At 49.0% G+C, this 12082-nt stretch overlaps 1 protein-coding gene and 1 long non-coding RNA gene across 2 annotated transcripts in view; one reads left to right on the top strand and one right to left on the bottom strand.

Moving 5' to 3' along the window:
• The window catches only part of ELP3 (elongator acetyltransferase complex subunit 3), a 159287-nt gene that overhangs the window by 29404 nt on the left and 117801 nt on the right, over nt 1-12082 (top strand). The gene's annotated exons all lie outside the window — the stretch shown is intronic.
• On the bottom strand, nt 566-5402 carry LOC135295794 (uncharacterized). Its single transcript, XR_010357848.1, has 2 exons — nt 1559-5402; nt 566-1470 (listed from the first exon to the last, which is right to left on the bottom strand). It is a non-coding gene; the product is annotated as an uncharacterized LOC135295794 (long non-coding RNA).

Genomic DNA, 12082 nt, shown 5'->3' with positions numbered 1-12082 from the left:
GCAGGGCTGGGGAAAGCAGGGAAATCGGGGATCTGCATCCCTGAGCAGGGAAATCGGGGATCTGCATCCCTGAGCAGGGAAATAGGGGATCTGCATCCCTGAGCAGGGCTGGGGAAAGCAGGGAAATCGGGGATCTGCATCCCTGAGCAGGGAAATCGGGGATCTGCATCCCTGAGCAGGGAAATAGGGGATCTGCATCCCTGAGCAGGGAAATAGGGGATCTGCATCCCTGAGCAGGGAAATAGGGGATCTGCATCCCTGAGCAGGGAAATCAGGGATCTGCATCCCTGAGTAGGGCTGGAAAAGCAGGGAAATCAGGGATCTGCATCCCTGCACATCCTCCGCCTTCTCCTCCTCAGCCTGGGAGAGCTCGCCTGGGGATCCAGGCAGAGCTCAGAGCCCAGAGGGGCTCCAGGAGAGCTGGAGAGGATCCTGGGACAACAGGGAATGGCTGCACACTGGGAAAAGAGGGATTTGGGAAGCAATTCCTGCCCTTGGACAGCATTCCCAGAGATGAGGTTGTGTTCGAGGGTCCTAGGATGAGGGATGAGATGAGAATCTTGACTCCATGTTTCAGAAGGCTGATTTATTTTATTATAATATTATATTATATTAAATGCTACACTAAAACTATACAAAAAAGAACAGAGAGAGAGGATCCATCAATGGAAAGGAATGACAACAAAAGCTGGTGACTCTCAGAGTCCAACACATCTTTGGTTGGTTATTTAATATAAACATCTCAGATGGACCAATCCAGGATGCACCTGTTGGTGAACAATCTCCAGACCACATTCCATCAGAGAGTTGTTGTTTAATTTCTTTAATGAGGCTTCTCAGCTAGAACAGGAGAACAATCCCAGCAGAGGGTTTTCAGAAGGACATTGTGGTGACCCAGAGAAGCTGTGGCTTTCCCCAGATCCCTGGAAGTGCCCAAGGCCAGGCTGGAGCTGCCTGATCTCATGGAAGGTGCCTGCAGGAGGCTGGAATTCCATCATCTTTAAAGTCCCCTCCCACCCAAACCATTCCATGATTTTCAGGATCTCAGGACGAAAATAATTTGTAATTTTTAATTTTTTGCTTCAGGGGTGTGCTGGGTTGCCTGATGTTTGATAAGGCTGCATGAGACAGAGAGGAGATAACCCAGCTCAGGACATTCCTGAGACAGCTTCCAGGGGCAGAGCAGGCACAATTATCCCCAAAACAGTCCCTTAAAAAGCTCATTTTCCATCTGGAATCCCACAGCTCTTGAGGGGCGACTGCTGCCTTTGATTCCTGGTGGAGCAGCTCCCAGCTCCACCTTTTCCAGCTTTTCCTTGGATTGCCCGTGCCAGGAGTCCTGTTGTGTTCCAGCACTGTCTGTGTCCTCCCTGGAGCAGTCATCCACGATTATCCTGGTGGGGAGGGAGCTTCCCTCCAGCTGTCCCAAAAGCCGGATTGATTTTTTTGGGAACAGGACAAATCCCAGCTCTGCTGAAAGAGAAGCCACAGAGGTTGTAAATAATCAGAGTTTAGGACCTCTTAATCCTTTGAGGGGAAAAAAAAAACCAAAACAAACCTTGGCAGTTCTTGCAGTGCTTGGTTTGGGATGTGGAGCTGCAGATTCCTTTTGAAATGAAATCCCAGCTGGAAATCTGTCCTGGAGATCACAGCAAGCCAAACTTGGTGTGATGATCAGGGCATGGGGTTTGTGGGAAGACGGAAAGGAAAAACTTGGAGGGTGACAGAGCAGAGAGGTTCTGGAGCCTGGAGATGCTGAAATCCCACCTGGATGTGACCCTGTGCCTCCTCCTCAGGGCTGGGTGGTCTCCAGAGACCTCTCCAAGCCCAGCCAGTCTCACATTCCCACCTTAATTTCAGGTATTTCAGCCGTTCCTCTGGTGGAAGCTCCAAGAAATCCTGGTGGCTGCAGCAGAGGGTGGCCTTGGCACACAATTCCCAGAGAATTTTCTGGATCCCTGGAAGTGTCCAGGGCCAGGCTGGAGCAGCCTGGGGTAGGGGAGGGTCTTGGGGTTGGACCTGGATGAGCTTTGAGGTCCCTTCCCACCCAAACCAGTCTGGAATTCTGTGATTCTGAAGGTTCAGCAACGCCTGAATTTGCTTTTCAATGTCGAGGAACAAACCTGCTTTTTAAAATTGGTGCTTTATAAAGTTGTGGTCTGTTCTAAAGTACCCACATGAGATTTTTGGGCTTTTTCTGGGAGACAGGTTCCTGTAGGGCAACCTGGGCTTGCTGGTGCTGTATTTTAACCAAAATTCTAAATGACCCAAACAAGATTTTTGGACTTTTTCAGGGAGGCAGGTTCCTGCTTGTTGGTGCTGTATTTTAACCAAAATTCTAAACTACCCAAATGTTATGAATAAAATAAGACTTTTGGACTTTTTCTGGGAGACAGGTTCCTGTAGGGAAATCTAGGCTTCCTGGTGCTGTGTTTTAACCAAAATTCTAAACTACCCAAACAAGACTTTTGGACTTTTTCAGGGAGGCAGGTTCCTGCTTGCTGGTGCTGTATTTTAACCAAAATTTAAACGATCCAAACAAGATTTTTGGACTTTTTCAGGGAGATAGGTTTCTGTAGGGAATTCTAGGCTTGCTGGTGCTGTTTTTTAACCAAAATTCAGCTTTTTTCTCGGCTTTTAGGACCCTGTGGGGTAAGAAAGGAGCACGTTGAGCCCGTGCCTGTATCCCAGTGACCCCAGGGTGAGCAATCCTGCTGGCCAGGGGTCAGAGCAAACCCATTTCACCTCGTGGCTCCCCAGGCAGCCAAGAAGCCGCCCTGCGATTCCGGAGCTCGTTGCACTAATGTCCCTTAATTGAGCTTCCCGATGCTAATTGTGACTCCAGCAAAGCGAGGCGGGCTTTGAGTCACTCGGTGATTCATGCTGGGGCCCTCGAGTGGCTGCTGTTCTCCTCTCCTCTACCCTGACCCCCTGCTCCAGGTGATGCTTCCAGAGCAGCTCCTCACCCTTCTCCTGCCACGGGGCAAATCCCTGGAATTTTGGGCAGGAGAGCGATCTGAGGAGCTCCATCTCTGCCCGGGGGGGAGTGGGAAATTAAAAACCGTGTTTGACAGGCAGCTCCCTGCCGTAATGAGTGGGTGCAGTGACAGGGAGGCTCTTGAAGCCCCAAATTGCCGGGTTCAGCTCTGATTCCAGCAGCAGTTTTGGGATGTGGGGACTGCCGTGTCCCCTCCCTGGCAGCAGGAGGAGGGGGAGGGCTGGAAATTGCTGGATCCATCCAAGCTTGTCTGTCAAATCCCTCCGGACATCCAGCGGGCCAGGCAGGAGATAAGTGGCTGTTGTTTCAGTGCCAGATCGTTTACAGCAGAAAATCTGCCTAAATTCCCTTTTGTTCACAGAGATTTGCAGCCCAGCTCCTAATAGTTCTGGAAAAAACAGGCAGGTTTTCTTTGTTTGCAGGCTTTGGATGTGGTGAGGCACAGATTGCCCGGGGAGGTTGTGGTTCCTCATCCCTGGAAGTGTCCCAGACCAGGCTGGAGCATCCTGGGGTTGGGAAGGTGCTGAGATTGGAATGGGATGAGCTTTAAGGTCCCTTCCCACCCAAACCATTCTATTTTTACCATTAAAAACTGTTTATCACCGAGTTTTTATCCCTGAATGCCTTCCTAAGTCTTGCAGAATTTATGGAATTTCACCCCAAAGCTGTCTGCCCTTTGTTGCTGCCGATTTCCTGCTGCATTTTCCAACTTTTAGCTGCTGGAGTCGATGTTATTTGGACACTTTCTGAGCAAAAAAGTCATTTCATCAGATCCTAATCTCGTGGTGGGGAGCTTTCCATCTGCTTTCCTTCGTCAGCCATGGGATGGGATTGCTTATCCCGTTATCTGCCCTGTTACTGCTCCTCCTGCGTGGGAAATATTCCAGTTTGGAATGAGCACACGAGGAAACCAAACCCACGTGTGTGGTTTTGGGTTTCCCAGTGGGGATGCTGGAACCAAACCCATCTTCCCCCAAGGATTCCGAGGTGTTTCCTCAGGAATTGGAGCCACCCCAAAATCAGCAATGTTCATAAATCCACCTTTTATCCCGTGCTGCTGGAAACAGCACCAGCCTTAGCGGTCATGACATTGTCAGAGCTAAATAATGAATTTCCCTGCTTTTTTCCTGTGGCTTTTCAGCAAATTACTGCTGAACACCTGCCAGAGGGAATTCTTTGCTCCTTCTTGCTGCCCGCGCCTGTGTAATTTGGCAAAGCACAACAAGTTCTCCAGTGACCTGCACTAAAATGTTAATGGTGGGGTGGCATCCCAGCCGGCCTTGGGGGCTGGAGATGGAGCTGCTTTATCCAGGGCTTGGCCACCCGTGTGAGTCTGAGCCCGGCCTCGTGGTGATGATATGGTTTTAATTCCAGTCGTGCCGCTGATCCAGAGGTGATGTTGAAATAAACGGGCAGGAGATCTTCCTCCTTTTAATGCCTTTGTTGGGAAGAATCAGCTCAGGTGGGGAGGAATCGCCGCCGCTGCTCCCAGCGTGGCACGGAGGAGGAGGAGGAGGAGGAGGAGGATGGTGCAGCTCTGTCCTGGTCTGCAGGCAGAGCTGGGGGTTCCGTCCTCACGGAGAGCAGCAGATTCCTGCTTTTGGTCCAGCACCCCGGGGCGTCTCTTCAATCAGCATCTTTTCAGGTCGGGGTGAGAAGCAAAAAGGATCCAAGCAGGTACGGGACTGCGCTCCCGTCCTCAGACGTCACTCAGGTCACTCGTTGGCTCGTGATTTTAGGGGTTTTTCCTGGGAAAACTGTAAAAATTCGGGGCGCAGTGCATTTCTCATCTGCATACCGGCTCTGATGTCACTGCTGGGTCTGTCCCGTGTCCCTCCCTGGCCAGCATCAGGGGACAGTGGTTAATCACCGGCCATTAACAGGTAATTGAAGAACTCCTCTTTAGGAATGAAACTAGCTTACAGCAACTGGTCTGACTTGTTTTTAACTCTGCCATCTAAAAAAAATAGACAGCTTTCTATTCATAACATTGGCTCGTAATTTTAGGGGTTTTCCTGGAAAACTGAAAAATTTGGTGCAATGCATTTCTCATCTGCATACCGGCTCTGATGCCACTCATATTTTCCTGGTGTCCCTCCCTGGCCAGCATCAGGGTGACAATCGTTAATCACCAGCCATTAACAGGTAATTGAAGAACTCTTTGGCAGCGAAACTGACTTACAGCAACTGGTCTGACTTGTCTTTAACTCTGCCACCTAAAAAAAATACAGCTTTCTGTTCATAGCAATGTCACAGCCAGAACGGGGTGAATAACATTTTTGGGTTAATTCCCTCATTATTTACGCCGTCCCCGGGTTAATCCCCTCCTCGTTCACACCGCCCTGCAGCTCGCAGGAGCTCGCATTCTGATTTTCCAAGCAGGCACAGGCTGAGCCATGAGCGATTTGGGATCCGAAGCCATCATCCCATGCCCTGCAGCGCCGACGGGGGACCCGCACTCCCCTGTTCCAGCAGAGATTGCTTTGCAGGCCGGGTGGGGATGGGCTGGTGAAATAGGGAGATGTGCTTTATGGTTCCCTCAGCTGCGCTCTGCTCGCCTCATTGACGCTGCAAACCCGGAGCCGCCCGCCTTTCAACGGCGCTAAATTAATTTGAAAGAAAACTCATTTTCTGGTGACATGGTGGGTGCAATCGGCGTGGAACGAAGGGAAAAATGAGGTTTAATTTTCATACTTTTCCGGGGGGGGTGTGGAGCAGGGGTTTTGCTGCGGCTTTGGGGAGCAGAGCTGTGCCAGGTTGGAAACACGCGTGGCAGCCCCGGGAGCCTGCGCTTCTCATGGCTCACGAGTTTGGGAAGTTGGATGCTCAAAAGCTGGAAATGCAGAGGCGTTTGTGCAGCCTTGGATTGCTCAGCCTCTGTCTGGGCCTTGCCTTGTGCCACGACCTGGTTTTTCAACTCTCTCTGCGCAGCCTTTGCCTGCTTTGTCTCTTTTTTTGTTTGTGCGCCGCTCTGAAAATTCAGAAATCCGTGGGAATTTGTTCCTTAGAAAAAACCTCTCATTTTTCTCAGGCAGCTCTGGGGGGAGGTGTGGGTTCAGAGCTCTGCTCAGTGTTCCTGGTGAGCCCTTGCAGAGGTGCAGTCAGCTCTGGCTGCCACGGGAGGTGAGAGGATCCCACCCCTAGGGCTGGGACAGGAGCAGATTCCACCTCCAATTCCCATTTCTGGCTCCCTGAGCTCCTGCCTGTCCTTGCTTTATGGAAGATGCTCCTGTGTCTTGCAGAGTTTGGTTCCATTCTCTTTTCCAGATCATGGAATAATTAATTTTAGAAAGGATCTTTAAGGCCATCAAGTCCAGCAGCACTGAACCACGTCCCCAAAGTGCCACATCCATGGTTTTGAGCACTCCCAGGCGTGGTGACTCCACCACTGCCCTGGGCAGCTTGTTCCAGCCCTTCCAGGGATGGAATTGTTCCTGATATCCAATCTAAACCACAGCTTGGGGCCGTTCCTGTCACTTGTTCCTTTGGGACAGCACCACCATCTCTGCTTTTCCCCAGCTCTGGGAACACACAGGTGACCTTTGGCTGTCTCCTCTCTCTGTATTTCTGACTGAAATCCAGCTCGTGCCATTTTGAGGGGGTTTTTTAGCCCTGACAGGGAATGTTTCACCTCAGCCCATGCCAGGAAGTTGCTCCTGGGGACAGCACATCGTCCCTGGAGCCGTGAGGGATGGCTGTGCCCGGGGATGATGCAGCTCCCAACGACTGCAGCAGCTAAAAGCTGAAATCATCTCCCAAACAATGACTCAACCACCATTAAAAGTTGAGTAAAACCATAAAATCAGCTTGGCCAGGCCCTTGAAGCTCAGCTCCTTCCAGCCCCGTGCCCGTGAGGAGGAGCTGTGGGCACCTTGGGGCTCTCCAGGAGGGAGCAGGGCCAGGGCACCAGGAGTTCCTGGAGCTTTTTTTTGTGAGGATTTGGACATTTTTCACTTTTTGGAGTGCAGTTTTCATAGGTGAGGGACTTGCTTTGGCAAGATTGAGCTAAAGCACGGCTCTCCACTGGCAGTTCTGGCTGATGGCTGCTTTTTATTAGCTCTCTTTATGATTTTATGGATATAATTCCTTCGTTTCCTCAAAGCAGCAATCAAGCTGCTTTCCTTCCTCGAGCTAAATGTTTTCTCTGACGGAGTCAGACGGGGACGAGCTCAGTCTCATTTCAGAGGTGCATAAAGAAACTCAAAAGCAAAAGGGATGGGCTGGACACTTCCATTTATGCAGCAGCACTTGGAGGGCATTGAGTTGGGGGTGATTTTCCTCAGGAACAGATGAGAAGTGGTTGTTTTTAAAAATACACAATTTTCCTTAGGCCGCAGTGAGTCGATATCAGAGCTGGAATTGGAGCTGGGTTTGTTCAGATTCTGGTATCAGAGCTGGAATTGGAGCTGGGTTTTGTCAGATTCTGGTATCAGAGCTGGAATTGGAGCTGGGTTTGTTCAGATTCTGGTATCAGAGCTGGAACTGGAGCTGGGTTTGTTCAGATTCTGGTATCAGAGCTGGAATTGGAGCTGGGTTTTGTCAGATTCTGGTATCAGAGCTGGAATTGGAGCTGGGATTTGTCAGATTCTGGTATCAGAGCTGGAATTGGAGCTGGGTTTATTCAGATTCTGGTATCAGAGCTGGAATTGGAGCTGGGTTTTGTCAGATTCTGGTATCAGAGCTGGAATTGGAGCTGGGATTTGTCAGATTCTGGTATCAGAGCTGGAATTGGAGCTGGGATTTGTCAGATTCTGGTATCAGAGCTGGAATTGGAGCTGGGTTTGTTCAGATTCTGGTATCAGAGCTGGAATTGGAGCTGGGATTTGTCAGATTCTGGTATCAGAGCTGGAATTGGAGCTGGGTTTGTTCAGATTCTGGTATCAGAGCTGGAATTGGAGCTGGGTTTGTTCAGATTCTGGTATCAGAGCTGGAATTGGAGCTGGGTTTGTTCAGATTCTGGTATCAGAGCTGGAATTGGAGCTGGGTTTGTTCAGATTCTGGTATCAGAGCTGGAATTGGAGCTGGGATTTGTCAGATTCTGGTATCAGAGCTGGAATTGGAGCTGGGTGTTTTCAGATTCTGGTATCAGAGCTGGAATTGGAGCTGGGTTTGTTCAGATTCTGGTATCAGAGCTGGAATTGGAGCTGGGTTTGTTCAGATTCTGGTATCAGAGCTGGAATTGGAGCTGGGATTTGTCAGATTCTGGTATCAGAGCTGGAATTGGAGCTGGGATTTGTCAGATTCTGGTATCAGAGCTGGAATTGGAGCTGGGTTTGTTCAGATTCTGGTATCAGAGCTGGAATTGGAGCTGGGTTTGTTCAGATTCTGGTATCAGAGCTGGAATTGGAGCTGGGATTTGTCAGATTCTGGTATCAGAGCTGGAATTGGAGCTGGGATTTGTCAGATTCTGGTATCAGAGCTGGAATTGGAGCTGGGTTTTGTCAGATTCTGGTATCAGAGCTGGAATTGGAGCTGGGTGTTTTCAGATTCTGGTATCAGAGCTGGAATTGGAGCTGGGATTTGTCAGATTCTGGTATCAGAGCTGGAATTGGAGCTGGGATTTGTCAGATTCTGGTATCAGAGCTGGAATTGGAGCTGGGTTTGTTCAGATTCTGGAATCAGAGCTGGAATTGGAGCTGGGATTTGTCAGATTCTGGTATCAGAGCTGGAATTGGAGCTGGGTGTTTTCAGATTCTGGTATCAGAGCTGGGTTTGTTCAGATTCTGGTATCAGAGCTGGAATTGGAGCTGGGTTTTTTCAGATTCTGGTGTCAGAGCTGGAATTGGAGCTGGGTTTGTTCAGATTCTGGTATCAGAGCTGGAATTGGAGCTGGGTTTTGTCAGATTCTGGTATCAGAGCTGGAATTGGAGCTGGGTTTGTTCAGATTCTGGTATCAGAGCTGGAATTGGAGCTGGGATTTGTCAGATTCTGGTATCAGAGCTGGAATTGGGTGTTTTCAGATTCTGGAATCAGAGCTGGAATTGGAGCTGGGTGTTTTCAGATTCTGGTATCAGAGCTGGAATTGGAGCTGGGTGTTTTCAGATTCTGGTATCAGAGCTGGAATTGGAGCTGGGTTTGTCAGATTCTGGTATCAGAGCTGGAATTGGAGCTGGGTTTGTCAGATTCTGGTATCAGAGCTGGAATTGGAGCTGGGTTTGTTCAGATTCTGGTATCAGAGCTGGAACTGGAGCTGGGTTTATTCAGATTCTGGTACCAGAGCTGGAATTGGAGCTGGGATTTGTCAGATTCTGGTATCAGAGCTGGAATTGGAGCTGGGTTTGTCAGATTCTGGTATCAGAGCTGGAATTGGAGCTGGGTTTATTCAGATTCTGGTATCAGAGCTGGAATTGGAGCTGGGTTTGTCAGATTCTGGTATCAGAGCTGGAACTGGAGCTGGGTGTTTTCAGATTCTGGTATCAGAGCTGGAATTGGAGCTGGGTTTATTCAGATTCTGCTATCAGAGCTGGAATTGGAGCTGGGTTTGTTCAGATTCTGGTATCAGAGCTGGAATTGGAGCTGGGATTTGTCAGATTCTGGTATCAGAGCTGGAATTGGAGCTGGGTGTTTTCAGATTCTGGTATCAGAGCTGGAATTGGAGCTGGGATTTGTCAGATTCTGGTATCAGAGCTGGAATTGGAGCTGGTGTTTTCAGATTCTGGTATCAGAGCTGGAACTGGAGCTGGGTGTTTTCAGATTCTGGTATCAGAGCTGGAATTGGAGCTGGGATTTGTCAGATTCTGGTATCAGAGCTGGAATTGGAGCTGGGTGTTTTCAGATTCTGGTATCAGAGCTGGGTTTGTTCAGATTCTGGTATCAGAGCTGGAATTGGAGCTGGGTTTGTTCAGATTCTGGTATCAGAGCTGGAATTGGAGCTGGGTTTGTTCAGATTCTGGTATCAGAGCTGGAATTGGAGCTGGGATTTGTCAGATTCTGGTATCAGAGCTGGAATTGGAGCTGGGATTTGTCAGATTCTGGTATCAGAGCTGGAATTGGAGCTGGGTGTTTTCAGATTCTGGTATCAGAGCTGGAATTGGAGCTGGGTTTGTTCAGATTCTGGTATCAGAGCTGGAATTGGAGCTGGGATTTGTCAGATTCTGGTATCAGAGCTGGAATTGGAGCTGGGTGTTTTCAGATTCTGGTATCAGAGCTGGAATTGGAGCTGGGTTTATTCAGATTCTGGTATCAGAGCTGGAATTGGAGCTGGGTTTTGTCAGATTCTGGTATCAGAGCTGGAATTGGAGCTGGGTTTGTTCAGATTCTGGTATCAGAGCTGGAATTGGAGCTGGGATTTGTCAGATTCTGGTATCAGAGCTGGAATTGGAGCTGGGTGTTTTCAGATTCTGGTATCAGAGCTGGAATTGGAGCTGGGTTTATTCAGATTCTGGTATCAGAGCTGGAATTGGAGCTGGGATTTGTCAGATTCTGGTATCAGAGCTGGAATTGGAGCTGGGATTTGTCAGATTCTGGTATCAGAGCTGGAATTGGAGCTGGGTTTGTTCAGATTCTGGTATCAGAGCTGGAATTGGAGCTGGGTTTGTTCAGATTCTGGTATCAGAGCTGGAATTGGAGCTGGGTTTTGTCAGATTCTGGTATCAGAGCTGGAACTGGAGCTGGGTTTTGTCAGATTCTGGTATCAGAGCTGGAACTGGAGCTGGGTTTTGTCAGATTCTGGTATCAGAGCTGGAATTGGAGCTGGGTTTTGTCAGATTCTGGTATCAGAGCTGGAATTGGAGCTGGGATTTGTCAGATTCTGGTATCAGAGCTGGAATTGGAGCTGGGTGTTTTCAGATTCTGGTATCAGAGCTGGGTTTGTTCAGATTCTGGTATCAGAGCTGGAATTGGAGCTGGGTTTTTTCAGATTCTGGTGTCAGAGCTGGAATTGGAGCTGGGTTTGTCAGATTCTGGTATCAGAGCTGGAATTGGAGCTGGGTTTGTTCAGATTCTGGTATCAGAGCTGGAATTGGAGCTGGGTTTTGTCAGATTCTGGTATCAGAGCTGGAATTGGAGCTGGGTTTGTTCAGATTCTGGTATCAGAGCTGGAATTGGAGCTGGGTTTTGTCAGATTCTGGTATCAGAGCTGGAATTGGAGCTGGGATTTGTCAGATTCTGGTATCAGAGCTGGAATTGGAGCTGGGTTTGTCAGATTCTGGTATCAGAGCTGGAATTGGAGCTGGGTTTTGTCAGATTCTGGTATCAGAGCTGGAATTGGAGCTGGGTTTGTTCAGATTCTGGTATCAGAGCTGGAATTGGAGGTGGGATTTTTCAGATTCTGGTATCAGAGCTGGAATTGGAGCTGAGTTTTGTCAGATTCTGGTATCAGAGCTGGAATTGGAGCTGGGTTTTGTCAGATTCTGGTGTCAGAGCTGGAATTGGAGCTGGGTTTGTTCAGATTCTGGTACCAGAGCTGGAATTGGAGCTGGGATTTGTCAGATTCTGGTACCAGAGCTGGAATTGGAGCTGGGATTTGTCAGATTCTGGTACCAGAGCTGGAATTGGAGCTGGGATTTGTCAGATTCTGGTATCAGAGCTGGAATTGGAGCTGGGTTTTGTCAGATTCTGGTACCAGAGCTGGAATTGGAGCTGGGATTTGTCAGATTCTGGTACCAGAGCTGGAATTGGAGCTGGGATTTGTCAGATTCTGGTATCAGAGCTGGAATTGGAGCTGGGATTTGTCAGATTCTGGTACCAGAGCTGGAATTGGAGCTGGGATTTGTCAGATTCTGGTATCAGAGCTGGAATTGGAGCTGGGTTTTGTCAGATTCTGGTATCAGAGCTGGAATTGGAGCTGGGTTTTGTCAGATTCTGGTATCAGAGCTGGAATTGGAGCTGGGTTTTGTCAGATTCTGGTACCAGAGCTGGAATTGGAGCTGGGATTTGTCAGATTCTGGTATCAGAGCTGGAATTGGAGCTGGGTGTTTTCAGATTCTGGAATCAGAGCTGGAATTGGAGCTGGGTTTGTTCAGATTCTGGAATCAGAGCTGGAATTGGAGCTGGGTTTGTTCAGATTCTGGTATCAGAGCTGGAATTGGAGCTGGGTGTTTTCAGATTCTGGTATCAGAGCTGGAATTGGAGCTGGGTTTGTTC

This window comes from Passer domesticus, chromosome 3 (genome assembly GCF_036417665.1).
Source record: "Passer domesticus isolate bPasDom1 chromosome 3, bPasDom1.hap1, whole genome shotgun sequence".
Taxonomy (NCBI): domain Eukaryota; kingdom Metazoa; phylum Chordata; class Aves; order Passeriformes; family Passeridae; genus Passer; species Passer domesticus.
The sequence above is the reverse complement of the archived record's forward strand: the minus strand, read 5'-3'. Positions and strand labels throughout refer to the sequence as shown.